The sequence below is a fragment of the Oryctolagus cuniculus genome, chromosome 7, assembly GCF_051225735.1.
Source record: "Oryctolagus cuniculus isolate XC-2025 breed Fujian yellow rabbit chromosome 7, ASM5122573v1, whole genome shotgun sequence".
Classification (NCBI taxonomy): domain Eukaryota; kingdom Metazoa; phylum Chordata; class Mammalia; order Lagomorpha; family Leporidae; genus Oryctolagus; species Oryctolagus cuniculus.
Window position 1 is genome coordinate 79,365,961 of NC_142873.1, and position 16,993 is coordinate 79,382,953.

The following is a 16,993-nucleotide window of genomic DNA, read 5'->3' on the forward strand; positions in this document are numbered from 1 at the left end:
CATTCCCACCACCATGTTCAACAGGGATCACATTTCAGTTAATTTTCAACACTTAAGAATAACTGTGCATCAATTACAGATCTAAACCAGTCATATTAAGTAGAACAGATAAAAAAACTACTAAGAGGTATAATGTATTTAGTTGTTCATTAACAGTCAGGGCTATGCTGATCAAGCCACCATTTCCCATAGTGTCCACCTCACTCCAACAGGTGTCAATTGGTAAAGTCAGCAACAGGAGTCACTGTGCACTTACTCCTCATGTAGGATCTCTATCCTTAATGTGCTGTGCATTGGGATTTAATGCTATAACGAGTACTCAAACAATATATTTCACTTTGTGTTTCTATGGGGGTGCAAACTGTTGAAATCCTTACTTAATGCATACTAAACTGATCCTCTGTAAAAAAAAAAAAAAAGAAAGAAATTATCAATTCCCAACTTGACTCTCACTGGGATTAAACATGACAATAGGTCTGCTCTGATTTCATCATCATTTTAAAAAATCATCTATTATTTTTCACTTTATGTTTCTGTGTGGGAGCAAACTGTTGAAATCCATACTTAATGTATACTAAGCTGATCTTCTGTATATTAAGATAATCGAAAATGAATCTTGATGTGAATGGAAGGGGAGAGGGAGTGGGAAAGGGGAGGGTTGTGGGTGGGAGGGACGGTATGGGGGGAAAGCCATTGTAATCCATAAGTCGTACTTTGGAAATTTATATGCATTAAATAAAAGTTAAAAAAAAAACTCATAAAATTTATAATTAAAACAAAACTATAAAACTCATTTAACTCATTCTTGAATTCTAAAGAATATGGTACTTGTTGAAAAACTCTCTTTAGATTACATGTTAACAGAATAGAGGGTGATCAAAGAAATGTTACAGCAGGGAATTTTATGACAAATATGTAGACCTACCCGTGTGAAAAATGTTAGGAAATGATTTCTATAAAGCCAAACTTACAACAGGACTTAGCAGGGCAGGTGCTCAATAAAGGATAATAATTACAATAATAATTTTAAAGTTTCGATGTTTTTAGAAGTAGAGTTTTTGTGGTTATTTTTTAATTGCTGGGCTGATTTTATATAACATTTCGGTACAGCTGAGAGGGACAGGAAGGGGTACTTGAATTAATATCCTCACAAGGGCCAAGCCAAGACCTCCCCTCCCATTTCAGCTCCTCACAGATCTGCCCTTCCTTGGATACAGGAACTCCAATGGAATCCAAAACAGCCGAGTGATTTAAAGAGGGATTAGAAGGAAGTTCAAGGTGGTCACACTCATCCTGATGGCTGGGTGGGGCTGCACTCTGGAGGGGACCACAAGGTCGCCCTCTGTCAGGCAGGTGCTGGCTCCGGACCCGCTGCAGCCTCCTGAGGCCTTGAGCCTGAGTGTGGGAGTCGGGGCTCCCCATGCTGCAGATCACACCATCTACTAGTGCCGTGCCCTAAGTGGCCCAACCATGGTGACTGAGTGACCCGTGCTGTGAGCCACCTCTCCTGCTGAATGAGGCTGTGGCTGTGCACCTTGATGCAGCAAAGGTAGGTGTCACTGTGGCCGAATACTTGCTCCTCTTGGTCTTCTCTGATGTAAGATACAAATGGATGCTTAACGTTGTCAGGTACCATTCACCATGGCTCCTTGCTGGGAGCCCACCTTCCCTTGTCCTGCATTGTTCCCACCTGATTCACAGCAGGGAAAGTCCAGGACTGGCTGCATAGGTGGAAAAACTAGAAGCAGAATTTCAACATTTCTGGTACTTATTTAAATGGAAACAATGTAGTTGCCTTTTTTTTTTTTTTTTTTTTTTTTTTGACAGGCAGAGTGGATAGTGAGAGAGAGGCAGAGAGAAAGGTCTTCCTTTAGCTGTTGGTTCACCCTCCATGGCCGCCAAGGCTGGCGCGCTGCGGCCGGCGCACTGCGCTGATCCGAAGGCAGGAGCCAGGTGCTTCTCCTGGTCTCCCATGGGGTGCAGGGCCCAAGCACTTGGGCCATCCTCCACTGCCTTCCCGGGCCACAGCAGAGAGCTGGACAGGAAGAGGAGCAACCGGGACAGAATCCGGCGCCCCGACCGGGACTAGAACCCTGTGTGCCGGCGCCGCTAGGTGGAGGATTAGCCTATTGAGCCGTGGCGCTGGCCGTAGTTGCCTTTTTATAGGCTGTTAATGGAATATCAGGGGCACCAGGAAGGAGAGAATTAATTGATTGACTCTGATTAAAGCATTTCTCTGAAGATGCCTTAGTTAATATTCACAAGTCCTTTGAACCACTTAGACAAAAGATATGCAGCTCAAAATCAATAGTAATGTACATATATTGTTCCTTTTCTTATAAACTGGCATTGTTATTACTGAAATCAAGGTTTAGGGCTGGTGCTGTGGCATAGCTTGTAAAGCCACCACCTAAAGTGCTGGCCTCCTATTTGGGTGCCGGTTTGAGACCCGGCTGCTCTACTTCTGATCCAGCTCTCTGCTATGGCCTGGGAAAGCAGTGGAAGATAGCCCAAGTCCTTAGGCCCCTGTACCCGCATGGGAAGACCTGGAAGAAGCTCCTGGCTCCTGGCTTTGGATTGGCACAACTTCAGCTATTGCGGCCAACTGGGGAGTGAACCAGCAGATGGAAGACTCCTCTCTCTCTCTGCCTCTCCTTCTCTCTCTGTGTAACTCTAACTTTCAAATAAAAAATAGCTACATCTTTAAAAATATTATGTATTTCTATTCATTTTGTAAGGAAAGACCAAGAGACAGAGCTTCTATCCACTGGTTCACCTACTAAATGCTCTCAATAGCAAGCCTAAGCCAGGAGCCTGGAATCCAATGTGCATTTGCCACATGGATGGCAGGGACCAAGCATTTGAGCTACATCTCCTGTCTTGTAGGCTGTGCATTAGCAGGAAGCTGGTTAGGAGAGGAGGAGGACCCTGGGACTCAAGCAGGCTTCCCAATATGGGATGTGGGCATCCCATGCAGTGTCTTAACCACTGACCCAAATGCCAGCACTGGATCCACTATTAAAAATCTGGTGATTTTTCAGTTGTTTAAATGAGAGAGAGACTGAGAGCTCTCCACCCACTGCTTCACTCCCTAAATCCCCATAATGGGTGGGGGGAGGGTCAGAGCCAGAGTCAGGAGCTGGGAATACAATGCAGGGTCTCCTTGTGAGTGGCAGGAACCCAGTTACTTGAGCCATCACTGCTGCCTCCCAGGGTTCTGCAATATCAGGCAGCTGGAGTTACGAGTTGGTGCTGGGAATCAAACCCCCACTCTCTGATGCAGGACTTGGACTGAATGCCTGCTCCAGATGTTTGATTGCTTCTGTGGAACTTTTATAAGAAGAAAAAGTAAATAAAGAAGAATAATAGGGGCTGGTACTGTGGCACAGTGGGTTAAGTGTCTGTCTGCATTGCTGGCTCCCCATATGGGTGCTGGTTAAGTCCCAGGTACTCCATTTCTGACCCAACTCCCTGCTAATGCACCTGGGAAAGCAGCAGAAGATAGTCCAAATCCCTGGGCCCCTGTATCCATGTGGGAGACCCAGAAGAAGCTCTTGGCTCCTGACTTTGGCCCTCCTAGCCTTGGCTGCTGCATCCATTAGGGGAGTGAACCAGTGGATGGAAGAGCTCTCTCTGTCTCTCTCTCTCTGTAACTCTTTCAAATAAATACATCTTAAAGAAAAAAGTCCAATAATCACTTCATGGCTTTTGGTAAAAATGGAACATGTTCATTAGGAAGCAGTGGCGCACGGATAAGAGGATGACCCTGAAGATGAAACAGGCCCCTCATTCATTCCTGCCTCCCTGAGTGTGTGGACAGCCCCTACACAGAGAGCAACAGGGAAGGTGGGGGGAGATCCTCAGTTGACAGAGGCTCCCAGTGGAACTTCATTCAGTTTTAGAAAACATAGAAAGTTATGCTGCTGGCATGCTTGAGTTACTGGCTCAGATTTATAGCATTTGCAGATAGGAATGTGTGTGTGTGTGTGTGTGTGTATACTCACCCTGAGCGCAAAATAACATTTCATTATTCATGCCTTTTTTTTCTTTAGTCTTCTTCAGACCAAAATCTGATAAATAAAAAGCAGAAAAACAAGAGAAGGGTTAATTCTCTGCAGGGTTACTGCAGAAGGAGGGTTAGGTGCAGAGGCCTCCCTCTGGTACCTCAGCTCCTACTGCAAGGAGAGCAAGGCTGTGCCACACCCCCTAGCAAGCAAAGACCCCAGTGATCTCAGGTGGGGGGTCTGCTGTCCCTTTGAAATGTCCCTTTCCTGCTTGGTGAGAGTCTCCGGCAGAATTGAAGGTGAAATGCGGACTCCTCCCCCTGGAGGCTCTGGCATTGTTGCAGGAAATGGCACGTTTGCAAGAACCCCTGGTGTCATTAAAGGAATTTGCTTTGGATTTTTATTTCCAAGTTCTCTGTGGAATCTCCCCGGCTTGCATCAGGTGTCTGCTTTGGAGTCTGCCTCGCCTGCAGGTTCATCTGGCAGTATTTTCCCCTCATTAATTTGAACTTGCCAGCTGCAAATATTATCAGTGAAAAACAGATTCTGATCTTGGCTATAGATGTAGCAAACATGTGGCTCTAAATGATGACCTTTGCTTAAGTTGCTATCCTAATCATCTACCAGTAAGCATGGGGATGAGTGGATTTTAGAAATAAGGTGGTAAATCTGTCAGCAAGAATCGATCAACCAAGCAGAAAATAAGAGTACGTGCTGTAGTTTGTGGATCAGGGTTCTGTCACAACAATTTTGGGACGCCATTTGGTTCATGTTCTGTCACACATTCTTAAGAGCTGTTATGCAATTGCCTCCAAGATGTTGGCTGCACTGGGTCAACTTTTAGTGCTCTTCGCTGCGTGAAAGGAATCTATTTTTATGTGGTGGTGTAGTGGGGTACTAGTTCTCCTAAACAAACTTTTGTTTTTCTCTTTTGAGACTTTGAAAGATTTGAGCTTTAGAAACCAATAGCTCTCCTTTAGTGGAAGGGGGCTTATGGTGCTGCAGTGCCAAGTGGAGGTTCTGAGCACAGACGGTGGAGCCACGCTGCCACCTGGCTCTGCCACCTGCTGGTTCCGTGACCTTGGTCAGCCTCTCTGTGCCATTTTCTAAGGTGCCATTTTCTTTTTTTTAAATATTATTTATTTATTTATTTGACAGGTAGAGTTATAGACAGAGAGGGAGAGACAGAGAGAAAGGTCTTCCTTCCATTGGTTCACCCCGCAAATGGCTGCTACGGCCGGAGCTAGGCCAATCTGAAGCCAGGAGCCAGGCGCTTCTTCCTGGTCTCCCACGCGGGTGCAGGGGCCCAAGCACCTGGATGGCCATCCTCCACTGCTTTCCCAGGCCACAGCAGAGAGCTGGACTGGAAGAGGAGCAACCGGGACTAGAACCTGGGGCCCATATGGGATTCTGGCGCCACAGGTGGAGGATTAGCCAAGTGAGCCACAGCGCCGGCCCTAAGGTGCCATTTTCTAAGGTAAGAGAACTGTTATTAGTAGTAAACAAGTGAAAATGTGCAGTGTTAACTTGACTGGACTGAGGAATACCTGGAAACCTGGGAAAAGTGTGAGTCTGGGTGGCTGTGAGGGTGTTTGCCAAGGAAATGCACAGGGGAGTCTGCATGGAGCAGGGGGCAGAACCAGCCTTGATGCAGGCAGCACTACCAACTGGCTGCTGGCTGGAGAGAATGCATCTAGAGGGCAAGTCAGTGTCTTTCTCTGAAAGCTGGGACGCGCTGGGCTCCTGCCTCGGATGTCACTTTCTGGCCTCTGGACCCCAGTGGCCTCCTTGCCGGAACCTCGGGCTTTCAGTCTGGAGCTGAGGCCCTTGGACTTGGATTGAGTCTTTCTACTGGCACCCTAGGGTCTCCAGCCTGCAGGGGACCCACTGGGGGACTTCTCCACTGCCATTTCACAGGAGCTGAATCCCCTCTCATGGATCGCTCTAACTATTTGTCTCTCTCTGACCCATACAGGTGGGAAGCATGTGCTGCGTACTCCTTTGGACCTGTTAAGAAACAGAAACAACTAAATGATTTTTTCCTCTTGACATGGTCTTTTAGAAAATTGAGGTGTTGTGCAGTTATGTGAGGGTTGTCAAAATCCAGATGGATTCACTTATGTCAATCCTAACAAAAAACAAAAATAAATGAAGCTGGAGGTTATGAAGAAAGTGTTCTTAAGCACCATTGCCTGATAGTAACCATCACAAAAGACTCTGCCGGAACCGTAACATTACACAGAGGCCAGTGCAACCTTATACAAAAAGGACAGCTACAAGGACATCTGGCAGCAACTGTCCGTTCCAACCTTGGGCTAATGTCACCCTCATTATTACTCATTGCGGCCAAAGAGTCTTGTTTCAAAATATCTGATGTAATTCTCATTTTTGCCTTTAAAAATTTTCCCTTGCTGATACTTCTTTGAATATGTCCTAGTGTGCTATGGCAAGCATATTACCAAGCAGCTGTGAAGATTCTTTGGAGAATCTCTCTCTCTCTCTCTTTGTTGTTTACTTTTATTTAGATTGACAGCAAGGGAGGCAGATTAAGTTCTAGTGTTCTACAACATATTACAGTATCTGTAGAGAGCAAGAACCTAGCATGCATTTTATAAAGGGCTAGAAGAGAGGAGCTCCAAAGTGAAAGAGGTGATAAGGAGATGGAAATGCTAATCATCTTGTATTTGTGTATTGAAACTCCCACTCCCCGTGTTTCATGGGCTGGGGTGCAGTGCATTAAGCAACCACCTGAGACACTTGCATCCCATATCAGAACACCGGTTAGAGTCCTGGTTTCTCTGCTTCCTAGGCAACTTTCTGCTAATGCACCTGGGAAGGCAGCGGAGGATGGCTCAAGTGTTTGGGCCCTTAGCTTCAGGCTGGCCCAGCCCTTGCTGTTGCAGGCATTTGGGGAGTGAACCAGCAGATGGAAGATCTTACTCTGTCTTTGACTCTTTCTGTTGCTCTGCCTTTCAAGTGGATGAAAATAAATAACTGAACATTAAGAAAAGAAATGTCACACTGTACTCCTTAAATATAGTCACAAGGTTATTATTCATCTGCTCAGTCATCTGCTTAATCCACAGAACCTAGAGACAGCCCCCTAAGTATGCGTTACTGTAAATGAGTGGGTCCACGCCTGGAACAGGAGCAATGCCTTAGGAGACACAGCTTCAGTAAATCTCTGAGGTGCTCTGCAGTAAAACATTTCTTATGCGGGTGAGTTCACCGCCACTCCCCTGCCCTTGCCTGCTCTCAATTGGTTTTGAAAACACTTCTGAGGCTGGCGATGCGGCTCAGTAGGCTAATCCTCCGCCTGCGGTGACAGCACTCCTGGTTCTAGTCCCAGTTGGTGCGCCGGTTGCTCCTCTTCCAGTCCAGCTCTCTGCGGTGGCTCGGGAAGGCAGTGGAGGATGGCCCAGGTCCTTGGGCCCTGCACCCGCATGGGAGACCAGGAGAAGTACCTGGCTCCTGGCTTTGGATCTGCCCAGCGTGCCGGCTGAAGTGGCCATTTGAGGGTGAACCAACGGAAGGAAGACCTTTCTCTCTCTCTCTCTCTCACTAACTATGCCTGTCAAAAAAAAAAAAAAAAAAAAAAAAAAAAAAAAAAACACTTCCGAACAGATGACTAAGATGCCACCTTGCACCTTGGACCAAAAGGGAGCTGGTACCTTACAGTAACAAATACTGTGATTCCAGTGCAGTCCTAGATCTCGAGAAACCAAATGAAAGAAGATCATCTCACAGATCAGCTGACATTGCAATTAATGAAAAGTAGGAAAATACTTTTTTAGAACTTTGCCTGGGAACCAAAAATTAAGTTCATTTAAACCTATGCCCTTGGCTCAGCCGTCAGGATTTCTGCTAATAATATCACATGGTGGTGTAAAGATTGAAAGGGATGAGGCCTCTGTGGACATTGTTAGTTTTGTAAACACTGTTACAGTTTCCTGAAATGAGTTACCCCTGAATTAAACAAAACAAAGCAACTGATTAATTTTGCCAATATGTAAAAGTTTTAGGTGACATTGAGGGTTTGGGCTCTGGGCTGGATGGAAGTTTGGGTCCTGGCCCCCTCAACATGGCTGATACAGTTTAATGTGGGATTAAACAATCCCACTCAGTTCAAGCATACATGCCTGCACTTGAAACTAAGACCCGGTCTCTTGAGGCCTGACTCGCTGTTATTTGAGTCCAGGTGAGAAGGCCACAATAGGCCAAAGCTGAGGCTAACCACCTAGGCTCTCCTGGGAGGGCCTTGTGCCTGTGTGTAGCCCCAGTGCAGGTGCAGGTCTCTCAGCCAGCGGGTGAAATCTACAATGCAGGGAACGAAGGAGTCAGGGAAGAGGGCCCTGCAGGTATTCAGGTGATCAAGGGCATGTCACCCTTTTGAATGAAGCTGCAGTTGGGTGGCTTTTCTATGGACAGGTACAAGAGAACGAAGGTGAGAAAGACTTCTCTCTGAAACCGGGAAGGCGGCTCACTGTCCAGGTGACAATGGAAGTCTTAATCCAAGGGGCCTCCCCATCCCACGCTGCCCCCTGTAAAAGGCCTGACACTTCAGATCTGGAGGAGGCCTCCTAGGCCGAGCTCGGCGGGAAGCGAGCCTGCAGTTTGAGCTGTAGGTGCGAGTTCCCATAGTCAGCGCAATGGCAGAATCGAGACTGCCAGTTCGGTGTGTGGAACCGCAGTGGGCGCGCGGTCCTTTCCGCGGCTGTGTGTCACACTGTCCCCCTACCGAAGCACACCATTTAAGAGAGAACTGAAGGCGGGGGAGATAAACAGGAGTTTCAAAGGGGGCGTTTCGGGGCGCGCAGACAGCTCAGCAGGGTGCAGCGCGCAGGCCTGTGTGCGCTAGACGCTGCGCCTACCTCTGAGCAACGCCCGGTCCGTGGACCTCACTCCAGGGTTGGAATTAATTTCTTTAGCAGAGAAAGGGCTGGGGAATGCACCCTCTCTGCTAGGGGGCAAGAAGCACGGCTTCGTTGGGCCCCACCATCCGATCGTCTCTGTGGGTAATCCTTAAACTTGGGGGCTGGGACAAAGCAAACCGAGACAGAATGAAGGCGTGCGTGGGGGCCGGGCTGCGGAACGGGCAGGAGGGCACGATCGCACTCTCTGAGGCTCCAAACCTTTTTTTTTTTCTATTAAGCCCAATAAAACTCCACCTCCTCCAGAGAGCCCCGGAAAGTTTGAGGGGCCGGGTGAGACCAGCTCCTGCCCGCACCCTCCACTCTTTCCTCCGGACACCGACGTGGGTGCGCCGGGGCCGGCCGCGGCCTCTCTCCTCCTCCCGCGCTGTCCTCGGCTCGAAGCCTCCTCGGCCCGCAGGGAAAGGCTGGCCCGGGCCGCGCGGGGCTCGTCCATCCGCCGCGGAGCTGAGGGGGCGGGGACAGGAGGCGGGGGGCGGGGTCTCGGGCGGCCGGAGCCCCTTCCCCCCGCACGCTGATTGCTGTGGCGCCCGGCCCGTCCCCGCCCGCGCGGGAGGGAGAGCAGGCGCGCGGGGTCGGCCCGATGAGGGTACTCGCGTCTTTCGGGGACGCCGAGGCTTATTTTCCTCTCCGCAGCCAGTGAGCGAGGGCAGCCTGCGGGTCCGCGCCCGGCCGCTAGCCCCGCGCGATTCCCGGAGCTCCCGGCAGGAGGTGAAAGCGCCCGGCGGCTCCGGATGGCGTAGTTGCGCCGCGGCGCAGCAGCTGCCGGAGCTCGCGGCCGCCGAGCGCTGGGCGGGGAAAACTTTGCTCTGCGTCCCTACAACTTGCCGCGGTTGAGGTCCGCGGGACGCGCCGCCTGCGAGGTACGTGCCTGCCGGTCCCGCGCCGCTGCAGCCCGTTGGGGCGGCTGCCCGGGGCCGCGGGCTCTGCAGGCTGCGCGGGCCGGTGGCGCTGCGTGGACTGTCGGTGCCCGCTCTGCGGCCCGGGGAGGGCGGCGTGGGCCGGGCGGGGACCCGGGGCCGGCGGTGCGTGGGAGCGGCTCCCGGGGCCGGGCAGCGCTCCGGGGGCGATGCGCGCTGCGGGGAGGGATCCTCGGCGTCTGCCCGGCCGCCCGCACTCTGGGCTCCGCGGTGCCTTCCGACCCCTGCGGCGGGCGCCGGCCCCTACCCTCCAGCCGCGTGACAGGTCGATGGGCCAGGTTTGTTGTGGGTCTGGGCTCGGCTGCCGCCGCCCCCGGATCCACGGCCGCGCCCTCGGGGTGCTCTGCAGCTGGGATCCCAGATGTCGGAGCCGCGCGTCCCGGTGGCGTTCGAAGGCTCCCTTTAGGGTGTTCATTTGGTTTGGACGCACTTGGAAATTTTGGACTGTTGCTAGGAGAATCCTCCTGCAAACTTGGTCTTACTAGGGCATCTGCCCCCACTTTCCAGATCCCCAGAAAGTAGGGAGCCGGCGTGTGGAGCCCCAGTTACTGACCTCGGCAGAGTGCAACCCCATGGGTTTGATGGCCACCCAGAGAGCCAGGGGACAGAAACTGGCTCCTGTTCCCGAGCTGTGAAGTGGGAGTAGCAGTCCCGGCCGAACGGGTTGCTGCCTCCTACCAAGATGATGCTGCGGGCACCGGCACGGGTGCGGGCACGGGCCACGAGCGCAGCGCGGAAGGTCGGGGCCGGCGCGGGTGACAGCTGCGAGCGTGACCAGGCATTGCCCGAGTTCCGTGGTCTCCCTTGGAAGAAACATGCGGGTTTGGGACGAGAGAAGGCTTCGCAAGACGCCCACACCCGCGTCAAGACCCTTTCATCTTCCCAAAGCGGGGCTTCAGCCTGCGCGCGGTTACTGCGGGGAGAACCCGCGCGCCCGGGTAACAGCGACAACTGGCGTTTATCGGGCTCTACTGCGTGCCCGCCAGCCACGCTGTGGTGGGGACGCGGTCGCGCTGCCGCCTCACACCAGCTCTGAGGTGAAAACACCTTTTACGGTACGGGACTCCGGAGGTTAAGTGACCTTGCCTGAGAGCGTGCGTCACTTTCTGGTGGTTCTGCCTCGGGCGCTAGCTCGCTGCCCGGCGGGAGACCAGCCAGTGCGGTCCGTTTTGGGAGTCCCTGCGCCTTCTCCCCTGGAGGTGAACACCTATCCTTTGCAATACGGGTGCGGGATCTGTGAGGCGCTTAGGGGATTGGCGATCAGGGATGCCGAAATACAGCTAGCTGCTTTGACACTGGCTCCAAGTAATTATAACGAGAACTCTGACTTGTCCTAATGAATGCGGCTCTTTAGTCTTAATTCCTTTTCTTAATTGTCCAGACATGGTGGAGCACCATTACTTGGCTTCCTTAGGAAGCAGCTTGAGGTTGGCACAGGAGGTGGGGAAATAATTCTTACCCCCTTATGGGTTATTAAAATGAAATTGATTTCGTGCTATTGTGTCAGTCAGAGGACGTTGCTCTTTTTCTTGGTGTTCTCTGCTTTTGGCTTCAATTTTGCATTGTTTAGTGTTTCAAGGCTTCAGTGTATATGTGTGTGTGTGTGTGTGTGCGTATGCCCTTCAGTTTGTCATTTGTCAACTTTAATTTTTCCTGTTTTGATGGAATCTGTCCACTGCATGGCAACTTTGCGTAACGACTGTTGATTCAGCTCTTGTTTTTAGATATAAAAATCACCACCTCACTTTTGAACCCCCATACTTCAAAGGCGGTCCCTGGGGAGTGCATTGTTATTTTGACTGTTAGCCAATAGGGGGAGCAAAACACACTGTTGATGTCTGTAGGGCCCATAAACCAGTTTTGAGGATGTCAAACACACATTTCAGACGTGGAAAAATGTCCTGGTTTCATCCAGCAAAATAACCAACTTGGGTTTAACTTCAACCGATTAAAATAAGGATAACCGTAAAGATAGGACATCTGCAAGTATGTTGGCTATGCAGCAGGCAAGAACTGTGTGGTGTCTGGACAGATGTTAACACGCAATTGTTTTCTACAAGAGATATGTATATAAGATAATTTTGTGTAGTTTGAATAATAGCTCAAGTTATCTGGCAACCCAGAGAAATCCATTGTGAATCCTTTTGTAAGATCTTCAATTTCTGTTTTGTAGAAAGCTCTAAATGATGAATTTGTTCTAAAGGAGTTTGGCGCACTCAGGATCCTATCATCATTAACTTTCACTAACATTTTCTGAGTGCAAGGCAATAAGGGATTGCTAAACACTTGTAACAACAATTCTGTGACTGTACATTCTTCAGAAAAGCTTATATTTTAGTACAGTTTTCCTGTTTTTGCAAGGCTTGGGGTCAGAAATGTTTTGGATTTCTTTGGATTTTTTTTTCAGATTTTGAAATATTTGCTTATACATATCAAAATGCTTTGGGGATGGGACCCAAGTCGAAATTTAAAATTCCCTTATGTTGCATATACAGTTTATACAAATAGCCTGAGGGTCATTTTATGCAATATTTTTAATACACCTATATTTTAACTGTGACCCATCACATGAGATCAAGTGTGGAATTTTCCACTGTGTCATATGGTTAACTCAAAAATTTTTGGATTTTGAAGCATGTCAGATTTTGGAGTTTTTAGACTAGGGATGCTCAAACTGTATAGGAATCACTCAGAAGTATCATATTTGATATAGTGTAGGTGTGATGTGTCTGTGGATCTCCATACCTGTAAATATGTGTATAGGTGATATTCAAGAATTAACATGCTTGGGAAAAAATCTGTAGAACTGGCTTTTAGAAAAGGTTTTCAATCTTTGCAGTTTTGTAGGCTGGTCAGCTTTCTTGTCCTTGTGTATCATGTAGTGTTGATGGAGCTCTGTCGTTTTACCAAGTTAGGTCAAATAGATCCTATTTTAAAATAACTTTCAAACTTAGTCCCTTCTTTCTGAATCTCAGCATTGCTCATAGACTCCAGAGAGGCGTTTATTTGGGATCTTATTTAGTCTTGCATGCTCTGATCTGGTTTATCCCTTTGACAACTGTTTATATCAATACCCCAGTCCTTAATAGGCTTATGGGACCTGGTCTTGGGGTTTGATAAATTAGCTGTCCTCATTCAGTTCTTCAATAGCAGGGAGCCAAGATGCCCTAAGGGTGCCTGGGACTTTGTCACAGAAAGCCTTTAAGGATTGACAAAATTGGTTTTTTTGAAGCAAACTATTGTCCTATTTTTTTTAAAGACTCAAAGGAATTTATCTTTCCTTTTTGCATGCAAACTTGGTTGTATCTTGTAAAAGTCAAGTGACCCCTTGTTTTTTGAGGTCAGATTCTGAGCTTAGGGCCCTGGGGTCTCAAATGCCCTTGTGTTCTAAAGTGGTCACTGCTGACTTCTTTAGAGCCCAGGTGATGACCAGTCTCCCAGGACCATAAATCTCGAAAGAGTGTGATTTGACTTTTCAAGCTGAAGCTCAACGGACCTAACATCCAGGCGAGGGATAATGGTGCCATACTATTTTCCCTGGCTAATTCTGTGTAGTCATTTTGAATTGCCCCCCAACCCTTCATGACATTTTATTTTGAAATGTATTTTTTCCTGTTCTTTCATTGCTACTGGACAAACAAGTTGTTACTGTCAGTTTTACTAGTGAATCACGACAGTCTTTTTTTTTTGCTCTTTTATTTTAAAAATGATTTTATTGCCCTTTTTCAGTCCACTGGAACATTTTCCAACTTGTTTAAAATGTTTTTTAATAAAAAAAATTATTGAAATACAGTAGACATGCCAAGAAATGTACAAAAGTGTACAGATAAGTGAGATTTATGTCCTCTGGTCACATTTACAACCAACACCCAGATTAAGAACAAAACATTACTAGTACCTCAAGAGTCCTCACTGCTCCCCCACCTCCACTTCTTTCTCCTTTTTTTAATGTAGGAAAGAAGAAAAGTATATTGTCATTTATATGAATGATCCAGTGAAACAGTATTTATAACTAATACCAAATGATAAGGCATTCACATAATTTGTATACTGTCTATATTAAGTACCACAAATAAGAGAAAATATGTGATATTTGTCTTTTTGGGCCTGGCTTATTTCACTTAGTATAATCATCTTCTGTTGCACCCATTTCGTTGCAAATATCAGGATTTCATTCTTTTTTATGGCTGAATAATATTCCACATTTTATTTATCTAGTCATCAGTTGTGATAGCTTGGTTGATTGCACGTGTTAGCTGTTGTGAATTGAGCTGCTATAAACATGGGAATGCAGGTAACTCTTTTGTGTGCTGATTTTTATTTCCTTTGGATATATTCTTAAGCGTAGAATAGCTGGGTCATATGGCAGATCTATTTTTAATTTTCTGAGGGATCTCCATACTGCCTTCCATAATGGTTGTACCAGTCTAATTCCCACTGATAGTGCATTAGGATATCTTTTTCTCCACATCCTCACCAGCATTTGTTATTTTTTGATTTTTGGATGATAGCCATTCTAACTAGTGTGAGGTGATACCTCACCTCGGTTTTTATTTGCATTTCCCTGATGGCTTGTGACCCTGAGCATATTTTCATGTGTCTGTTGGCCATTTGTATTTCCTCCTTTGAAAAATGCCTGTTCATATCCTTACCCCATTTCTTAATTGGATTATTTGTTTTGTTGTTGAGTTTCTTCAGGTCCTTATAAGGGATCTTTGACTTAAAAGCAGCCATGCATTGCCATTAGGAATATGGGCAATTTGAAATGTTAAGAGTGAATCTAGGTTACCTGAAAAGCTAGCCTTGAAAAAGCAACAGTGAGCTCCTAACAGATTCAGTGAGGGCCCTTGTGTCATTGGAAGAAAATTAAGTGCACTAAGATCTATGGCAGAAATTTCTCTGGTTCCACATCTTCAGAGTAACACTTGGAATGATAGCACTGTTTGTAACAATTCATAAAACACAAGCTGTTGCTAATTTGTTCGTTTCTAGTCAAGCTGTAATAAATCAACATAGCTTGGAAAAGCCTTACAAAAGGTCCCTCTTCTGGGCGCTGTCCATTTCTGGATTTCTTGTTTTATATCTTTTGAAATAGCACATTTGTTTGTTAAGTGACACCAAGCTTTATTTCCTCTGCATAGTCTTTGCTTCAAATTTAGCACAGATTTCCAAACATTTTCCCTTCCTACCTCAGAGAGTAATGATTTTGATCTCTCGCACTCTCCGTCAAGATGTGGGCAGCCTTTAGTGTTTGAAGCACCTTTAATTTATATAAATTCTCTGTGAGGCTACTCTCCCTTGGATTTTGTTCTCTGCTTTTTATTATTCAGTTTTCCAGGCCAAAGGCATTGAAAAGGCTGATGACTACTTAAGAGGGGTGGAAACCATGTTTCAGATGGAAGGCCTGGAACCAGATCCCCAGACCCTTGCCTTCAGGCCCTCCTGATACAGCCTGCTGGAGATATCTGGGGGGCGTGTGGGTGGGGTGCAGAGATTAATGTCTGCTGTCTGTGCTGGTGATTCCTCTTTGCTGAAGGCTTCTTCCAGTCTGAGGAGAGGATTCTGACTGATATGGAGAGGTTGGCAAGGTTGACTTTTTTTTTTTTTTTTAAGATTTATTTATTTATTTGAAAGAGTTATACAGAGGAGAGGCAGAAGGAGAGAGAGAGGACTTCCATCCGCTGGTCCACTCCCCAGTTGGCCACAATGGGCAGAGCTGCACCGATCCAAAGCCAGGAGCCAGGAGCTTCCTCAGGGTCTCCCATGCCGGTGCAGAAGCCCAAGGACCTGGGCCATCTTCCCTGCTTTCCCAGGCCATAGCAGAGAGCTGGATCGGAAGTGGAGCAGCCGGGTCTCGAACTGGCGTCCATAGTGGATGTTGGTGCTGCAGGCCAGGGCGTTAACCCACTGTGCCACAGTGCCAGCCCCAGCAAGGTTGACTTTTAGGATTTAATGTCTAACTGTTGCCAAGATAATAACTTAGAATTAGGTCTGAAATGTTAGCTGTAGCTTTACTTGGGGAGCAAGGGACTCATCCTACCTCTGGGACACTGATCTCTGATTGAAAGGGGCCTTTGGAATGGAGTGCTTTGAGCAAGAAAAAGAAGCACCTGCTTTTTTTTTTTTTTTTTTTTTTTTTTTTTTTTTTTTACCCTTGGAAGCACCTAATTCGTTTCTCTAGGATATGCTGAAGGTCAGGTTTTTGTGTAAAATTGCAAGTAGACCATTAAGACACATACATATTTCAGTTGATTAATCCTTGAAAAAAATGATCCTTAGAAAACAGCGTCTGGAGGTCCAAGCCCTTGACCTTTGCCGTTGATTCGACTGCCTGGGGAGGCTGGCTGGACGCCACTGCCAGGGCTGGGGGCAGCACCACATGGGCCAGCCGGGGAGTCTAGCAGGACTTTGGATTTTGTGGTTCTTTTTTCTTTTTAAGATTTCTTTATTTGAAAGGCAGAGTTAGTGAGAGAAGGGGAGAGAGTGAGAGTGAGAGCTCTTTTAGCTGCTGGTTCACTCCCCAGATGGCCGCAATAGCAGGGCTAAGCCCATGAGTGCAGGGGCCCAGACACTTGGGCCATCCTCCGCTGCTTCTCCCAGGACATTAGCAGGGAACTGGATCAGAAGTAGAGCAGCCCGATCTCTAACAGGTGCCAATATGGGATGCTGTCTCAGGCAGCAGCTCAACCTGCCGTGCCACAACGCTGGCCCCTGGCCCCAGATTTTTAAATGCTTGCCACCATCTTCTATTAGTGGAAACTTGATTCCCCTTGGTGTATGAAAAGAGCCCTTTTTGGGAGTATTATTCTGTTAACATTTTTAGTGATTTATGTTTTGACAGGATGATATTGGTCCTTGGATAGAAAAATACACGGTGGGGGGCTTTTGGCAAATTTCATTTCATAATTAGCTATATAATTGAGGGAGCAGAATGTGGCCCATTTCATACTTGGAAGGTTATTTGAGGTGAAATTCTTGGATGCTAATCACAGAGCCCTGTGCTCAGGCCGTGCCCTAAGGACTTTTGTAGGAGCATACTGTGGTATTATGAGCTGCCTCTTTTATGGCTTTTTATTTTATTTTATTTTTTTTAAACAAAACATATTCAAACACAAAGCTCTTCTGAGCACCCAGGAAG

At 47.5% G+C, this 16,993-nt stretch overlaps 1 protein-coding gene and 1 long non-coding RNA gene across 4 annotated transcripts in view; both read left to right on the forward strand.

Annotated features, from left to right (window-relative positions):
* LOC138850605 (uncharacterized) overlaps positions 1–7,325 on the forward strand; it is a 132,381-nt gene extending 125,056 nt beyond the window's left edge. The window contains exon 5 of the long non-coding RNA XR_016237186.1: positions 5,980–7,325. This is a non-coding gene — a long non-coding RNA (uncharacterized LOC138850605). The remainder of the gene's footprint in view (positions 1–5,979) is intronic.
* A 2,073-nt stretch (positions 7,326–9,398) lies between these two features.
* Positions 9,399–16,993, forward strand: part of TGFBR3 (transforming growth factor beta receptor 3) — a 216,895-nt gene continuing 209,300 nt past the window's right edge. For 2 of the 3 annotated variants that reach the window (XM_008264892.5, XM_070078049.2), the window contains exon 1: positions 9,399–9,798. The gene's annotated coding sequence lies outside the window, so the exon portion shown is untranslated. The remainder of the gene's footprint in view (positions 9,799–16,993) is intronic. The other variant, XM_008264894.5, reaches the window with a different exon arrangement.